The sequence below is a fragment of the Apus apus genome, chromosome 1, assembly GCF_020740795.1.
Source record: "Apus apus isolate bApuApu2 chromosome 1, bApuApu2.pri.cur, whole genome shotgun sequence".
NCBI classification, from domain to species: Eukaryota; Metazoa; Chordata; class Aves; order Apodiformes; family Apodidae; genus Apus; species Apus apus.
In genome coordinates, this window is record NC_067282.1 from 95,167,681 (window position 1) to 95,181,600 (window position 13,920).

General features: G+C 40.0%; 1 protein-coding gene across 1 annotated transcript in view; it reads left to right on the plus strand.

Moving 5' to 3' along the window:
• The first annotated feature begins 106 nt into the window (after positions 1 to 106).
• Positions 107 to 13,920, plus strand: part of ITSN1 (intersectin 1) — a 142,088-nt gene continuing 128,274 nt past the window's right edge. Inside the window, exon 1 of the mRNA XM_051631369.1 lies at positions 107 to 282. The gene's annotated coding sequence lies outside the window, so the exon portion shown is untranslated. The remainder of the gene's footprint in view (positions 283 to 13,920) is intronic.

Consider the following 13,920-nt stretch of genomic DNA (forward strand, 5'->3'; position numbering starts at 1 on the left):
CCGCGGCGCTCCCGGCCTCCGATTGGCACCGCCGGCCTGTCGGTCGCGCTGGCGGGCGGGGCGGGGCGGGGCGGGCGGGCGTCAGTACGGCGGCTGCGAGGCTGAGCGGCGGCCCGGGGCTCCTCCCCTCGCCGCCCGCCAGACGGGGGCTGAAGCGGCGGCGGCGGCGGGAGGCGATGGTGCGTCTGGCGGAGGCGGTGGCGGGCGCCGCTCCGGCTCCTCCATCTCACCCCGCCGTCGCCATGGGTGTGCGTAGGGCCCTTAGGCCTGCGCAGATATGAGGTACAGCCCGGCGGCGGCGGGAGGGGACGGGGGGGAGGAGGGGGAGGAGGAGGAGGGGGACGACGACCCCCCGCACTGGGAGGGGCGACGGTTCACCCCAGGCCAGCGGCGCCCGGCGCGGGGGGGGGGGGCGGTGTGTGCGTGTGTGTGTGTGTGTGTGCGCGCGCGTGTGTGTGTGTGTGTGTGTGTGTGTTTGCGCGCGTGTGTGCGTGTGTGCAGGGGCGTCTTTGCCGCCCCCCGGCTCCGCACGCTGCCCGGGCGTGTCCCGGGCCCTCTGACCGGCACCGGGTGCGCGGCGCGGGGCGCTCCGCGTCTCCTGCTCTCCCTCCGTGCCCTGGTCGCCGCCGGGGGTGGTGGTGGCGGTGGCGGGGGGGGGGGTTCGCGGGGCGCGGAGCCGTGAGGTGAGCGCTCGGGGGTGCGCCCCGGGCCTGGCGCCGGCTGCTGCCCTGCGGCGAGCCGGCCTTTCCAGGCGCTTCTTCTCTCCATTCCCCTTGGTGCCTCCTCGGGGTCCCCGAGGCGGGTGTCGCTGGGCGGGTGTGTGGGGAGAGGGAAGCGGGGCAGTGCGGCGGGGGGAGCTCCCCGGTCGGTGTGCGCTGGCTCGGTGCTAGCGCAGCCCTCGCCTTCAGCAGCCAGCCAGCCAGCCGGCCGGCTGGCCGGCCATCGCGTCCCGGCCCCCCCGTGCCCTCCGTGGGATCTCGGACATGGAATGAAAGGGGTGGGTTGCGCGGCTGCCGGTAGCGGGTTTCCCTGGGGCGCGTTCAGTGAGGGTTACGCCCGCTGCCTCCGTCCGCTCCGCTGCGCTCCTGGCCCCGGGGGCGCGCGTAGGGTCCGCCTGGGTGCGAGGCGGAGGAGGAATCCCTTTGGATCCCTTGCGGCTTGGAAAGGGCGCAGGACCAATTGAAGGAGGGAATGTTGTCAGGGCGTCAGGAAGAGGAAACCGGCACATGATCGGGTGTTTTTTTTTTTTGTGTTGTTTTTTTTTTTTGTCCGCTCGTTTCTGTTGGCCTCGGATTAGCAGACAACTTTGTGGATAACGTTTCCTGTGGACGTCTTTTGTTCTGATTCAGCTGCTGCTGCTTGATTTTGGAAGAGATGCGGGTTTTGCTTTTAGGAAAAAAAAAAAAAAAATCTCTGAAGTCTGCCTTTCTGTGGGGCATGGATGTCACGCTTCTGTAGATCATTAGAGAGGGTATTATTTCATAAATCTTGTTAGTAGAACAGCTAGCATTCCAGATGTGATAGCGTCGTACCCATTAAAGCAAGAAACGCTCTGTTTCCCTCTACCTCTTTTCACCCTGCAGTGCTAAGGTATGCTTTTTGTTTAGAGCTTGTATGGCAAAATGTATTTAAGGTAATAGCTGTGCATTTTAACTAAGTGTTTGAAGTCAGTCTCCAAATGAATGCATTTTTTTCTCAAATCAAAACGCCAGACTGTGTACGTAGGAACCAATGACTTTGAAGAGTGTTAGACTTCACAGTGTTATTCCACACTGTGTTAGACAACCTTTCTTTCTTTCTTTTGCATTTCTGTTCTGTTCTGCAATTCATATCAGTAAGTTCCCTCGAATAGTATGGTCAGGTGCTGTTTTTACACAGCACACTTTTTAACATACCGGTGAATTGATTACCGAGTTCTTCTTTTGGTTTAAAAATGCTCACTGCATCTCCGAAGCCCTGCTCGAGGGAGTGAGGTATGGAAGGAGGAGTCTTGCTTATCGGCTGTATTCAGATTTCCAAGTAGAGGAGAGGAGCGTATGCTTGCCTGTGGGTGATGAGAAGGTGTATTGATTGCATACAGAAGTACAGGTAAAGAAAACGGCTGCATTCTATTTGTTAACTTAGCATTTAGGATATGCAGCCGTCTCTGTTTAGGCCTGCATGTAAGTCAAAGCAGCCTGAGCCTTTTTAACTTGCGTGATTAGCACTTGTATGCTCCCACTGATTTTGGCAGCTTCACAGGCATCATGTTTCGGTTCAGATGAACCGTTTCTGAACGGTTTCTCCAGTGTTATTAGGCTCGAACGTCATTTGAGCTGAGCGGGCTGCTCTTTGCACTTGCTGCTTCACAAGCCACACTTGATTCTTCCAGTTCTAGTGTTCCCTCTATAATATCCCTCTGTCTTTATTTCCAGATATCATCCTTTTCTGAGTAGCTCTGTTTTCCTAGTGATTTTCCTTTATATCCTTGTTCAATGGAATAACTACTTAGATATAGTAAAATAAGAATTGGTATCTCAAAATAAACCAGCAACCTGTAGTGCCTGCTCTGTCTCTTGCTGATGTTAGCTGTTTGGTGGAAAAGTCTGCATGCCCTTTCCTTAATACCTCTAATTGAGCAATTAGGATGGGTTTGGATTCAGGAAAAAATGTGAATCTAGCAATCAGATAATTCTAAATGATGATGTTGAATAGCCTTTTCTGGTCTATATTTGTACCGTAATTATAGATTGCAATTTTAGGTTTTATTAAATAACACCAGGGAAAATAGAAAAGATAAGTGTTTGGCTTGTAGAAAAAAAAAATAATTAAAAGTTAAGGAAAATGTCAGCGATGGCTTGATGAATGGGGAAGAGATAATAATGGAGTTACCAGCTATCAACATTTGTTTATGTTGTCTTTAGTAACAGAGTAGAATAAATAAGCTGAAAGATTTCTTTGTAGCACACATTTCAGGTGGAGTTGGGATAGTAGTTAACCTCTATGAAACCAGAGAGATCAGATTTTTATTTTTTACTATAAAAATAAACCAAAGAATACTTCTGCTCCTGTTGTCTGCTAGAAACTTTGAATGGTTGTTGTTACTGTATTTAATACAGCTGCTGAACTTTAAATGCCCCCTACACAGTAACTAGGTTTTGTTTTTACTTGCATAGCATGAAATTGGGTGGTGTGGTAGACAATTAGAAATTTGGTCCAGTCTGAGATCCAATGATAAATTACTTGTGCACATAAAACCTTACTGTGAGGTGCTAAAACTTCTTTATAGCAAAAATAGTTAACTTCTTTTTTAAAGTATGCTTTTTAAAACTAAAAAAATTATGTGAGATGCCGCTGATCAATTTTGAGTGGCATTGTTACTGTAGGTATGTTTTGATATTTTAATTGCAGTATTGATAACTGTATTTGCTAGTGCTCTGTACAACGAAACAAAAATTGTGTAGTATTGGAACGTGCATGTAGATGCCTAGTTCATCCACTTGTCTAGAATGACCCTCTCAAGGTAATTCTGTGTATATGTAGAAGTAGAGGTGGTCAAGTTCTTGATAGATTACACACCATTTGCTTAGGAGAGATTAGTTTCTAATTACTGATCTTAAATGTTTTTCTACAATTGAAACTGGAATTTGTCCACCTACTTCAGAGTGTCAGAGGATTAACTTTGTGGCCAGAATAGAAAATTAATGGACATTAAATAATTTTGTGGGGGGAGGAGCAAAGAGATGTATCCTCTGTCTTTCCCAGACAGAAAGAGGGTTTTTTTTTTCTTTTTCTCATGCAAAAGGTGCATTTTTACAACATTCTCTTTGCTGCAATCAGTCAAAATACAGAAAAATTAAATAACACAGTATATACTTTATCTGCTTTTCTCTTATGAAATGTATTAAACTTGCATATGTTGAATATTCCATTTTCTTTTTTTGTGTGTTGTTTCTAAGGTAATTGCACTAGTGCTAGTGTAATTTCAGTGGCGATCTTTCCTTTTCTCTCTAAATTAAACATTTCACAGGCATTCTATGTGTAAAATATGTCAAGAGTTTTGAAAGTATTAGTAGTTTCAATTGCCTGAAACCTAAATCTCTGCTGTATTTTTCTCTTTCACATCAGCTCTCAATCTTCCCTACCCTGCTCTCTTGTGGCTTTGTGTGCCCACAGGATATTTGTGGTGACCACAGTTTTGACAGTTGAAGCCTAAATACTAGGGATTTATAAGAGTAAGTTTGTGTGATGGCAGTCCTTGAAAATCATGGGCATGATGGTATGTTCTACTATTGTAGATAAATATACTATTACTAATATTATAGATTATCAAGCCCTAGTAATACTGTTAAAAGAATTTCACTGGAAACCTGTTGTCTTAAGACTTCATGTTTCCCTTTGTATTTTGATAGGTAGCACCTTCAAATTTCCATGGGAATTCTCTATCTAAATAGCTTCTAAGGATCTAGACCAGAGGATGACTAATCTACTGTAAATGACTGTACAGTGATTCATCTTTGCATCATTTCAAGATACAGTTTTACTTGCTCCACAAAAATGCACAATTTGTAGGTAATGTTTATTAATATACTTCCAAAATACAGAGAACACCTGAAGTTTAAATTATGGTTTCTGAAAGAGTGTTCATGAAGAGCTGCTTGAAATAGTTGGGACTTCCCTAGAGGACTCCATAATGAAACTGCTTTTTAGTATGTTGCTTTTTATACTTTCATATGTAATTACAAATAACTGTTAAAACAATTAAATATACCTTTTCAATAATGTATGAGCTATATATGAGGATTTATTCACAGCATTTAGAAAATTTCTAACTCAAACCATACATAATTAATCGGAAGTATTATGGACCAGTTTTCTAGTTGGCTGTTCAACTTATCCTTTAGCCATACTTTCTAATGAAGTTTTGCAAAACCGATTGCCAGACTTTCCAACTGAAAATAAAGCAATGGAAAGTGAAGTTTTTAATGGAATATATACTTCATAGTAGAAACTTCCAGATGGACTCACATGTGCTGTGGGCAGGTGGTCTGGGTTTACCAACAATCCTTCACAGTTACCTGCAGTTTTTATCTTCTTGTTCTGGTCCCCACTTTTTTAAGAAAGAAACACTCAATTTCTGTGACTGGTGTCATGCTTTCTGCCTGTTTTTACTGAACAGTGTGTTGGGCATAAGTGAATCACCTTCATTATATTAACTGCCCACAATTTCTTCAACAGGATTTTTAAGACTTAAAGGACTAAAATAAATAATCCTAAATTAAAATTAAAGCTGTATGCTTTGAGTGCTTGCAGAAGATACTGTGTGGCAAGTAATGCAGAGCGCAGGTTTTTAATTTCTCAAATCTGACACCCAGATAACTGTATTGACAACTTTATAGGGTTTGAAGATCACCACAGCTTACCAGCAGGCAGCTTTCCTTGGCTTTGTCCTTGCTTTGTAATCAGAAGTAGCTGTAGAATTGTATTAATATTTTGAGGTGAAGACTGCATGCTAACTCTGAAATGAGACATAAGCAATCAATTGCAGTGTCTGCAACGTGGTACAAAGTAATTTGTTTGTCAAGAAATGTAACAGATACGCAAACCAAATTGTTGCATTCCTTCTGCAGTACTGCAAGCCTGCTGAGACTCAAAGTGTCAGAGTTGCAGTGGAGAAAATAAAATTCTATTAATTACTGGTAGAACTTTTAAGTCTCTCAGTGCGAGTACCTAATAATGTTATATAAGAAAAATATTAAAATGTTGTCTAGCTGTATGTTTAAGAAAGAGCAACCATCCATCTTGGGGAAAAGGAAAAAAAGGTATATTTCATTTTCTAAATAATGTTTATAGTGCAAAGTATACAATAACTTTTTGTTAGTTATCCTACCAGTTGAACTGTAAAAGAGAAACCCAATATTGACTACTGGGAAAGCAATGCAAGTGTGTCCCTGTACAGAATAGAATAGTCTTGTGTGCCCTTTTAGCTGAAGAAGCTGTGTAAAGTCAACTCCATTTCTAACTTGAAAAGGTCAAGGTGAGTTTATGCAGGGACACTCAGATGCTTATCAACGATGGCTATCTCCATATTACATTACAATTTAATACCTGTAGTTGTGTTTTGGAAACTTAGTGCTTGTATATTAAGTGTTCATATGACTGATCTGAAAATTGAAGATACAATCAAGCTAATTTTGTTTTTTTGAGGTTACCACCTCTTTATTAATAGAAGCCTCTTATTAGTAACTTAAAAAATACATTTTTCATGTACTCTAGCTTTATATTATAATTTCAAATTAACAAGCACAAGAATATAGACTGCCCTGTAAGTTGTAATATTTCACATTTTTTAAAGTAACTTTTTTAATAGGTCATGGCAGGATTGATCACAACTTGTGTTTTCTTTTCTGACAGTCTTGCAATGTAAGAAGATAAAGGCTGAGCTGATCTATTCAGTTGTTTAGTTCCAGATATTTTACACTATGTTTAGACGTTAGCTTCACAGTGTTAATCCCTCATCCTGCAAGCTATTCTGTATGAACACTTTCTTGTACCCATACAAAACCAGCTGTTGAAGAGAATCTGTTGCAAGGTATAGATGCACCTGTGAAGAGTTCCTTGCATGTATGTGGCCTTCAGCCATGTACAGATTCTGTCCAGAGTCTTGGGTTTGTTGTGAAGAGGTTTAGACAGAAGCTCAATTACCCAGTGTAAGGCTCCAATAACTGCATAAATCTTCAGGGTATTTTGGGGAAGTAAGATTGTCTTTCTTACAGAGAATCATGAACTAAAGCTGACAAGTTCAGAGTTCTGTTTTGTAATAAAATGCCAGTAATCTGATCATGTACCAAAGGGGATGGTGTAATAGTTAAATTTCTTGCACAGAAGTACTGACATTTTTTCATTGAATCGTCTGAGTCCCTGTTGGATAAACTTGTTTCTCTGTTTTTCCAGGCAGGCAGACAGGTCCCTGTGATATTAATGGATTTTTGTTTTATTTTATTTGGTTTTGCATGGGCATCCAGTGTAATTGGCTTTTTTTAGATAGCAGTACTCTGACCTGGTCCTTTGGGGCATGTACTACCAGTGCTACTGACACATTTGCTTTCCTAGCTCCCTGTCTTCACCAGTCAACATTCTTATCTGTTCCTTTTTTCATGTTTTGTCTCTTGTATCTGTATTTCTTCACTTTAATGATCCTATGCATTTCAGCATTATGTGAAGGCTGGCAGGTGTTCTCTCCCACTTAAGTTTTGTATTTTGACATTTGTTGATTTTTGTTCTGTTGATGTTTGTAAGAGCCAATCCCAACAAGGAAAGATTGTGTAAACTGCTGGAAATAATTTGCAGAGCTACCTGAAATCCTTTCAAAATTTTCTCACAAAGCAGCCTTACATTTGAATACCTCTGTTCTGTAGTGTGCACTCAAATTGCAAAACAGCATAATAAACAAAGAGAAGACGAAGAAATTTGTTTGAATAAGGCAGCGTGAAAATAAGTTGCTGTAGGTATTTGAGCAACTGCTAAATTTAAAAACTAGATGTGTAACACGGCTTTCCTCTCTTTTCCTGCTGTTCCTTATAGTTTGTAAAACTTAAATTCAGAGGAAAAAAATGAAAACATAAGTGTTAAAATATGTTTTTATATGGTAAGGTCATCTATACTTAAATTCATGGCTGTACATAATGGATTTTGAAGGTGTTTAATGACAGAGTTTGAAAACATCCGTTATCCATCTTAGGAATTTCTGCATGTTGTTCTGTTCTGTACTTTATTTGAAGCCACAGTAAGCAATATAATATGCTCATAAAAGAAGTAGCAACTGCTGTTGAACATAATATGCTAATTTTAAGAAATATGATAGAAGTTATGTTTATCTTGTAGAGAGTATCTGCTGAAAAATGGCATTACTTCAAGGAAATGTTGCCAAACTCTGATGACATGGGCAGATGAAGAAGGCAAAGGCATTTCATTCTTTTTGTGGTGTAGCACTTGACTAGATGTAACGGCATTACTGATGGCTGGCTGTGGTCAGGGGTCAGTGGCTTACTTAGTATCAATAAGTCTGTCTTAGTGTTGAAAATTCCTGCTTGCCAGGAGCTCTTCAGATTGCATTAGTGATACAAAGAAGAAGGGATTTTGTAGTTGAGGTGAAACCATAGTTGTATCCTGCCACTGTAACAGTGTGTTCCTCCTGCTGTTACGCTGTTACAGTCTCTGAACCAGGCTTGCTGGTAGGAAGCTGCTACGGGTGTTATCCATGCTCAGAAGGTGCTTCATTACTACAGATCTTATAAGAATAATCTGAATGGAGTTGAGGCTTGTGTAGCATTTTCACTTGAATGGTTTCATGCTTTTTTGATTAATTAGTCATCCTTTTTTTGCACAATCAGAAGTTTCGGATGAACCGTAAGCCACGTAGCTCTGCACAGTTACTGGAATCTGCTCTGGTGAAACAGAAATAGTCCAGATGCAGTGCCAACTCAGAACATGTCAAATGCAGCAATGGATTGATTCCATAGTTGTGTCACAAATGTACATTTGGTGCTACTGTTTGAACTCAGCATCTAAATCAGAGAGGATTGCTTAGAACTTGCACTGTCTGTAGATGATGCAAACAAAACAGTTTTGCTTTGTGTTTTGTTTTTTTTTTCTTGGGAGGAGGGAAGAAGATGCACCCTTTTGAATCAAATACTCAATGTTTCTCTGAACTGCTGTCAAATGCTACTATATAACTTTTAAAAAATTAGCTAATTTATATTAACTAGTTGAGTGAATTTAACCCAAAGAGTTCAATGTGGTATTATTTTATAATTTACACACACAACCACGAGTACTTACGTCACAACCCAGAAATGTCCTGAAGTAAAGCTTCTTCTAAATAAATAAATAAAACAACCACCAAACCCTGCATGAACTTACCTGATTTGTTCTACAAACTTACATAAGGCTTTGAAACTTTGGTGCCTGTTCCTGTTCTTCCTCTATCTTGGGAAATATGCAAATTTTTATTTTAATCTCTTTGTATTACCTAAGACTCTTCAGGTGATGTTATGGGGAAGATCCTGGTGAAGTCTGGACTAGTTAGTGGTAGCATTTATGTGGGTAGTTAAATGGAATTTAAAAACTAAATTTGCATTAGAAGCCTGCTGTCAAGAACCAAGTGGTAGTGTTTTGACATGCTGTTTAAATAAGTAAAGGGATATGAGATTAACAAAAGCAGCACAGTATGTGTGTGTGTGTCTGAGACTAGCCATTTTAGCATTAGATCATCTTAGTGCCCCCAGATTATAGCAACTGGTGTCAAAGGAAAAAAACAGAAAAGTTTGAAAATATTTGGTAAAACCTTACTATAAAAGAAACAAGACCAAACCAAACAAAAATACTGAAGGCAAACATTTTGATGTGAATATCATCTGATCCTACAGGGTCTTTTAATTTGAATAGAGTCTTTGTACAGCAAATATTAAATTTGATGTGATGTGGTATCTTTGAGTATTTAGACACCATCATTTGTGGATGCTATTGCTTGTTTCTTTGTCAAGCTACAGCAGAAAACTTTAGGCTTCGCTATTAGAATTCAGAATTTCATGGGCAGGTGACAAACTGGTAGTATTTGGCCCAGTTTCACTCTTCTTCTGTCTTGATACAGGCTTCAGAATTCTTGCTGATTAAGGAAGAGAAATGTGGGGCTGAAAATTAGGAATATGTAGAATTTATTTATTTATTTTTCCTTCCTGGTCTCACCATTTTCTTGTAGGCAGGCATAAGAGAAATGGAGTTTTGACCTTTCAGCATTTTTGGCTCTTACTAGTTGCTGGCTTGAAGAATTGAACGTGTTCCAGGGATGACATGTTAGCTGAAATTTCAGCAGACTGAAAGACTGTAGGCTTTTCAGCTGGTAGTTGTTTCTGGATACTTGGTAGGTTCCATTGATAGCTAAATAATAAACCTTCTGCCTATTGTGTGTTGTTTGTTTTTTTTGTGGGTTTTGGTGTGTTTTTTTTTTCTTTTCCATGGAGTTTTAAGAACTTCTGTGTAAGTAAGAGGGAGGATTTTTCCTTTGGTGGTTTTGATAGATGATAAAATTTCTGTAATCAGAAATTGCATGAAGCATCAGAAAGAATTTTGCATTTTTTTACTGCTACGTGTGTTGAAGTAGGAAAATGTTACACTGTAGCTCCAAGGAAAACTGGATTCCCTGTTGGAGTTGCTTAATTCCTAGAGTTTACTATGGCAAAAAGTTCCTGCTTTTCCTGGATTACTTTGATCCAATCCTGAATAAAACCACCTGCTGTTTGTTAGAAAAATCAGGGTACAGGCTAGTTGGGGCAGGGCAACAGATATATTAAAATAGCTGGAATATAATCATGCTGAATCTCCTAAATGGTTATCTTCACAATCAAAATTAGGCACTCTGCTTGGGAAGTTCAAAACAGTGACAGAAATTTTGTCGCCTTCTTGTTTGCAACAAAACAAACCTTCAAAAACCTGCAAGTGTTGTGAATCAAGAATGCTGATTCGGCTAAACTTTGTGCACTGAAATGAAACCTAGGAAGCCTCCATATTGAAATCCATGTGAAATTTCATTTCCTCTTGTGTGGAGGTTTATTGTGCTTTATCATCCTTCTCCAGTTTAAAAAGGAAAAAAAGGGGGAGGGGAAAAAAAGATATTTAATAATAATAAAAAAAAGTTAATTGAATCCTCCAGGGAGAACAATGCGTGCAGTTACTCTCCACCTGAGATACTTTGTAGCTAGAGAGGTTTTAAAAGACAGTAAATACAAGGGGCAAGAAGAGGGCAGAAGGCTACAAATAGTGTGTATGCACCAGTATGCAAGTTTCCAACCTTACTTTGCTCTGAGTGTTGTTTTAAAGTGGTAGCAGCAGTTTCTAGTTCTGTACCAGGCCATGTACAAGAGGAAGCCCTTGGATTTTCTGAGAGTCCTCAGGTACTTTTCTGGAGTAGTTTAGATGCTTATGATGAGCCACACTTTACAGCTGGAGAAGAGAGATGGAAAAACTCTAGGTTAACAATGTCAGCTGAAAAGGAAGAACGGGAGCCTGTCTCAACTAATGTATTTTAAACATCTACCTGTTGAGTTCAGTTGTTACCCCTGTACTGTATTATGAAACTAGATTAATGTAGTCTACCAATAATTACAACTTGTATTAGCTTGGCTTTGTCTCTCATTAAAGATTGAAGACTTAATTCTGTAAAGATTTAAATAGAAGCAAATCTTTATTGTGATAAAAGGAAACAGATGAAGTTACCTAGTTAGGTGGCTTCCATCTTTCGATATGTGGACTTCTAAAATATGTCTTCTGACATGTGGGACAATATGTGTAAGCCTAATACTAGCCTTGATTTTTCTTAGTTATTTTTTCAAGTTACCTAAAGTCTTCCTTTGTGTTATATATGAGCTGAAGGAAACTGTGCTCTTGAGGTCTTGTGATCTCGGATTCTGCTTTTGCGGAGAAAAATGTTTTAACTGATGTGCTTGTAGGGAGGTTAAACCTTTTAACAGATACATCAGGAGACTCATAGCAGGAGTGGTTGCATCTGAACACAGAGACAACCAAATTGCTGCTTTCTTTTGAGAGCTTGCAGAACACAAATTACATATATGTGCAGCTACAACTTTGGAGCTGACATGTTCATGTGGTTGTTCCATTTTACATCTCCAGAAGACGCTCTAGTAGATTCTTGCAGGGGACGTGGAAGTATTAGTAAAGTTTGCCTCTTGTTGTTTTGGTGATGGTAGTAACCAGTGTGGAAAAAACTGTGACTCCAGAGGAGTGCCTTCTTGAATCTTGGGTCTGTCCTTGCAGCTTGCATACCTACAATTTGTATGTCTGTTTACTTACCTATTCCTCATTATCTGATTTGTTTTAAATTACCTTAGTTTTGTAATGACCTCAGATTTGCACTGTATCTAGAGTCACAGCAGTGAACATACATTACTCCTCCCAGTAGGAACTGGCTAAATTTGTTGGGAAAGTATTTGGCAGTTGTACTCAGTTCATTCTGTTTGAAAAATGTCTCAGCAGCTGGTTGCTATAGAATCATGATATCTCTTCCAGATTTTAATGTTTAGTGGGTTGAATACAGTGGGGAGGTTATTGGCAAGGTAACTGAAAAAATGTGTAAAGTTCTTTCTCTCTTGGGGTGATGCTGGCTTAGTGCCTCTTTGTAGGACTTCTTTATTATTGTTTTTCAATGGCTTGCATGAGCAGTACTGCTGGTGGATGTTGTGACCTCTGGCACTGAGTATCTGGTTACTCATATTTTTGGCCAGGCTGTAGCATTTTAATGCTATGGCTCATTTTTATTTTTTTTCCTTGCATTTTTGTGTATTGGTTCAGTTGGTATGTCAGTCTAGAGATAAGCACTTAAAAAATTAGGTTGAACCAAATTTTTATTATAGGTCTGCAACACTTAACTTTGCAGTAAAACCAATAAAAAAATTAGATCACTCTTGCAACTGTTAGATACCACTTGGAGCAGCTATGATCCCCCTCTCCCCAGGCTGTTCGGGTTGTTGGTTTTGCCCCACACAGCCACTTAATTACTCCTCACATCCCCAAACAGAAGAGAATTGAAAGGATAAAAGTGAGAAAACTCATGGGTTGAGATAAGAACAGTTTAATAATTGAAATATAACAAAATAATAATAGAATTATTATTAAGAAGAATTTGTAATGAAAAGGAAAATAACAAAGAAAGAAGTAAAACCCAAGAAAGACAAATGATGTGAATGAAATTACTTGCCACTGACTGATGCCCAGCCAGTCCCAGAGCAGTGGCCCCCCAGCCAAGTTTTCCCCTAGTTTATTACTGACCATGAGGTCATACAGTATGGAATATATCCCTTCGGTCAGGGATCCCAGGGTCCCTGGGGTCAGTTGTCCCAGCTGTGTTCCGCCCCAACTTCTTGTGCAACCCCAGCCTACTCACTGCTGGGGTGGTGTGAGGAGCAGAAAAGGCCTTGTCTCTGGGTAAGTGCTGCTCAGGAATGAAAACATCCCTGAGTTATCAACACTGTTTCCAGCACAAATCCAAAATGTAGCCCCATACCAGGTAGTATGAAGAAAATGAGCTCTACCCCAGCTAAAACCAGCACAGTTAATATCTCAAAGGAACTGAAGGTGCTTGTTTTTTTACTTCATCTCCATTCCTCAAGCATTTAAATTCTCAGCTGTGCAAGTAGTGATTAAATGAGCCATAGACAAATATATATCCAAGATACTTTTGTATTTCTATCAATTGTCATAATGTATTTAGCGTTTAAGAACTGGTAGTCAAAATAATTAGTAAGATTTTTCAGCAGGTCTTAAAGTAAGGACATGAACTGTTGTCATATGGTAGAACTGTAGCTCGAAATAGTTGTCACGGACCTTGTTTGTTGGAGAATTAAAAGCAGAAAAGAATTATCAGTAAGTGGCCAGTTCAGTCTAGAATGTCAGTGCATGTCTTGCCAATACTTGCTGGTGGGCTTTATTGAGGATTCCTTGCTGCTGCCTTTTTCTCCTTTAAGCATATGAACTTGCTTTTTTTTTTTTTAAACTGGAATTTTTTTCTTGCATAATTTGGGATTTCCTGCTTAGAAGTTGCACTAAAACAGCTGTGCATTTCAAGGAGTACTTTGAGTACTTGGGTTCTAAAACTGTTAGCAGCAATATTTAAGCAGATGAGAACTGAGGCATGTTCATGTATTTTTATCTCTGAGTACTTTGTTACTCATTTATGTACGAAAGTGAAGTTGATTTGGCTTATGTATGCTAGCAGCTAGTGCTGCTCTGGAAACTTTAAATGTGATAGAAAATAGTATTGCAGCTTTAGGAAAATTAGTTGTTATCACCAGATTTTCAGAGGAAATTGACGCTCTTGCTTTGTCTCACATGTATTATAATTTACTGTTTTGTGGGACCTGTTATGAC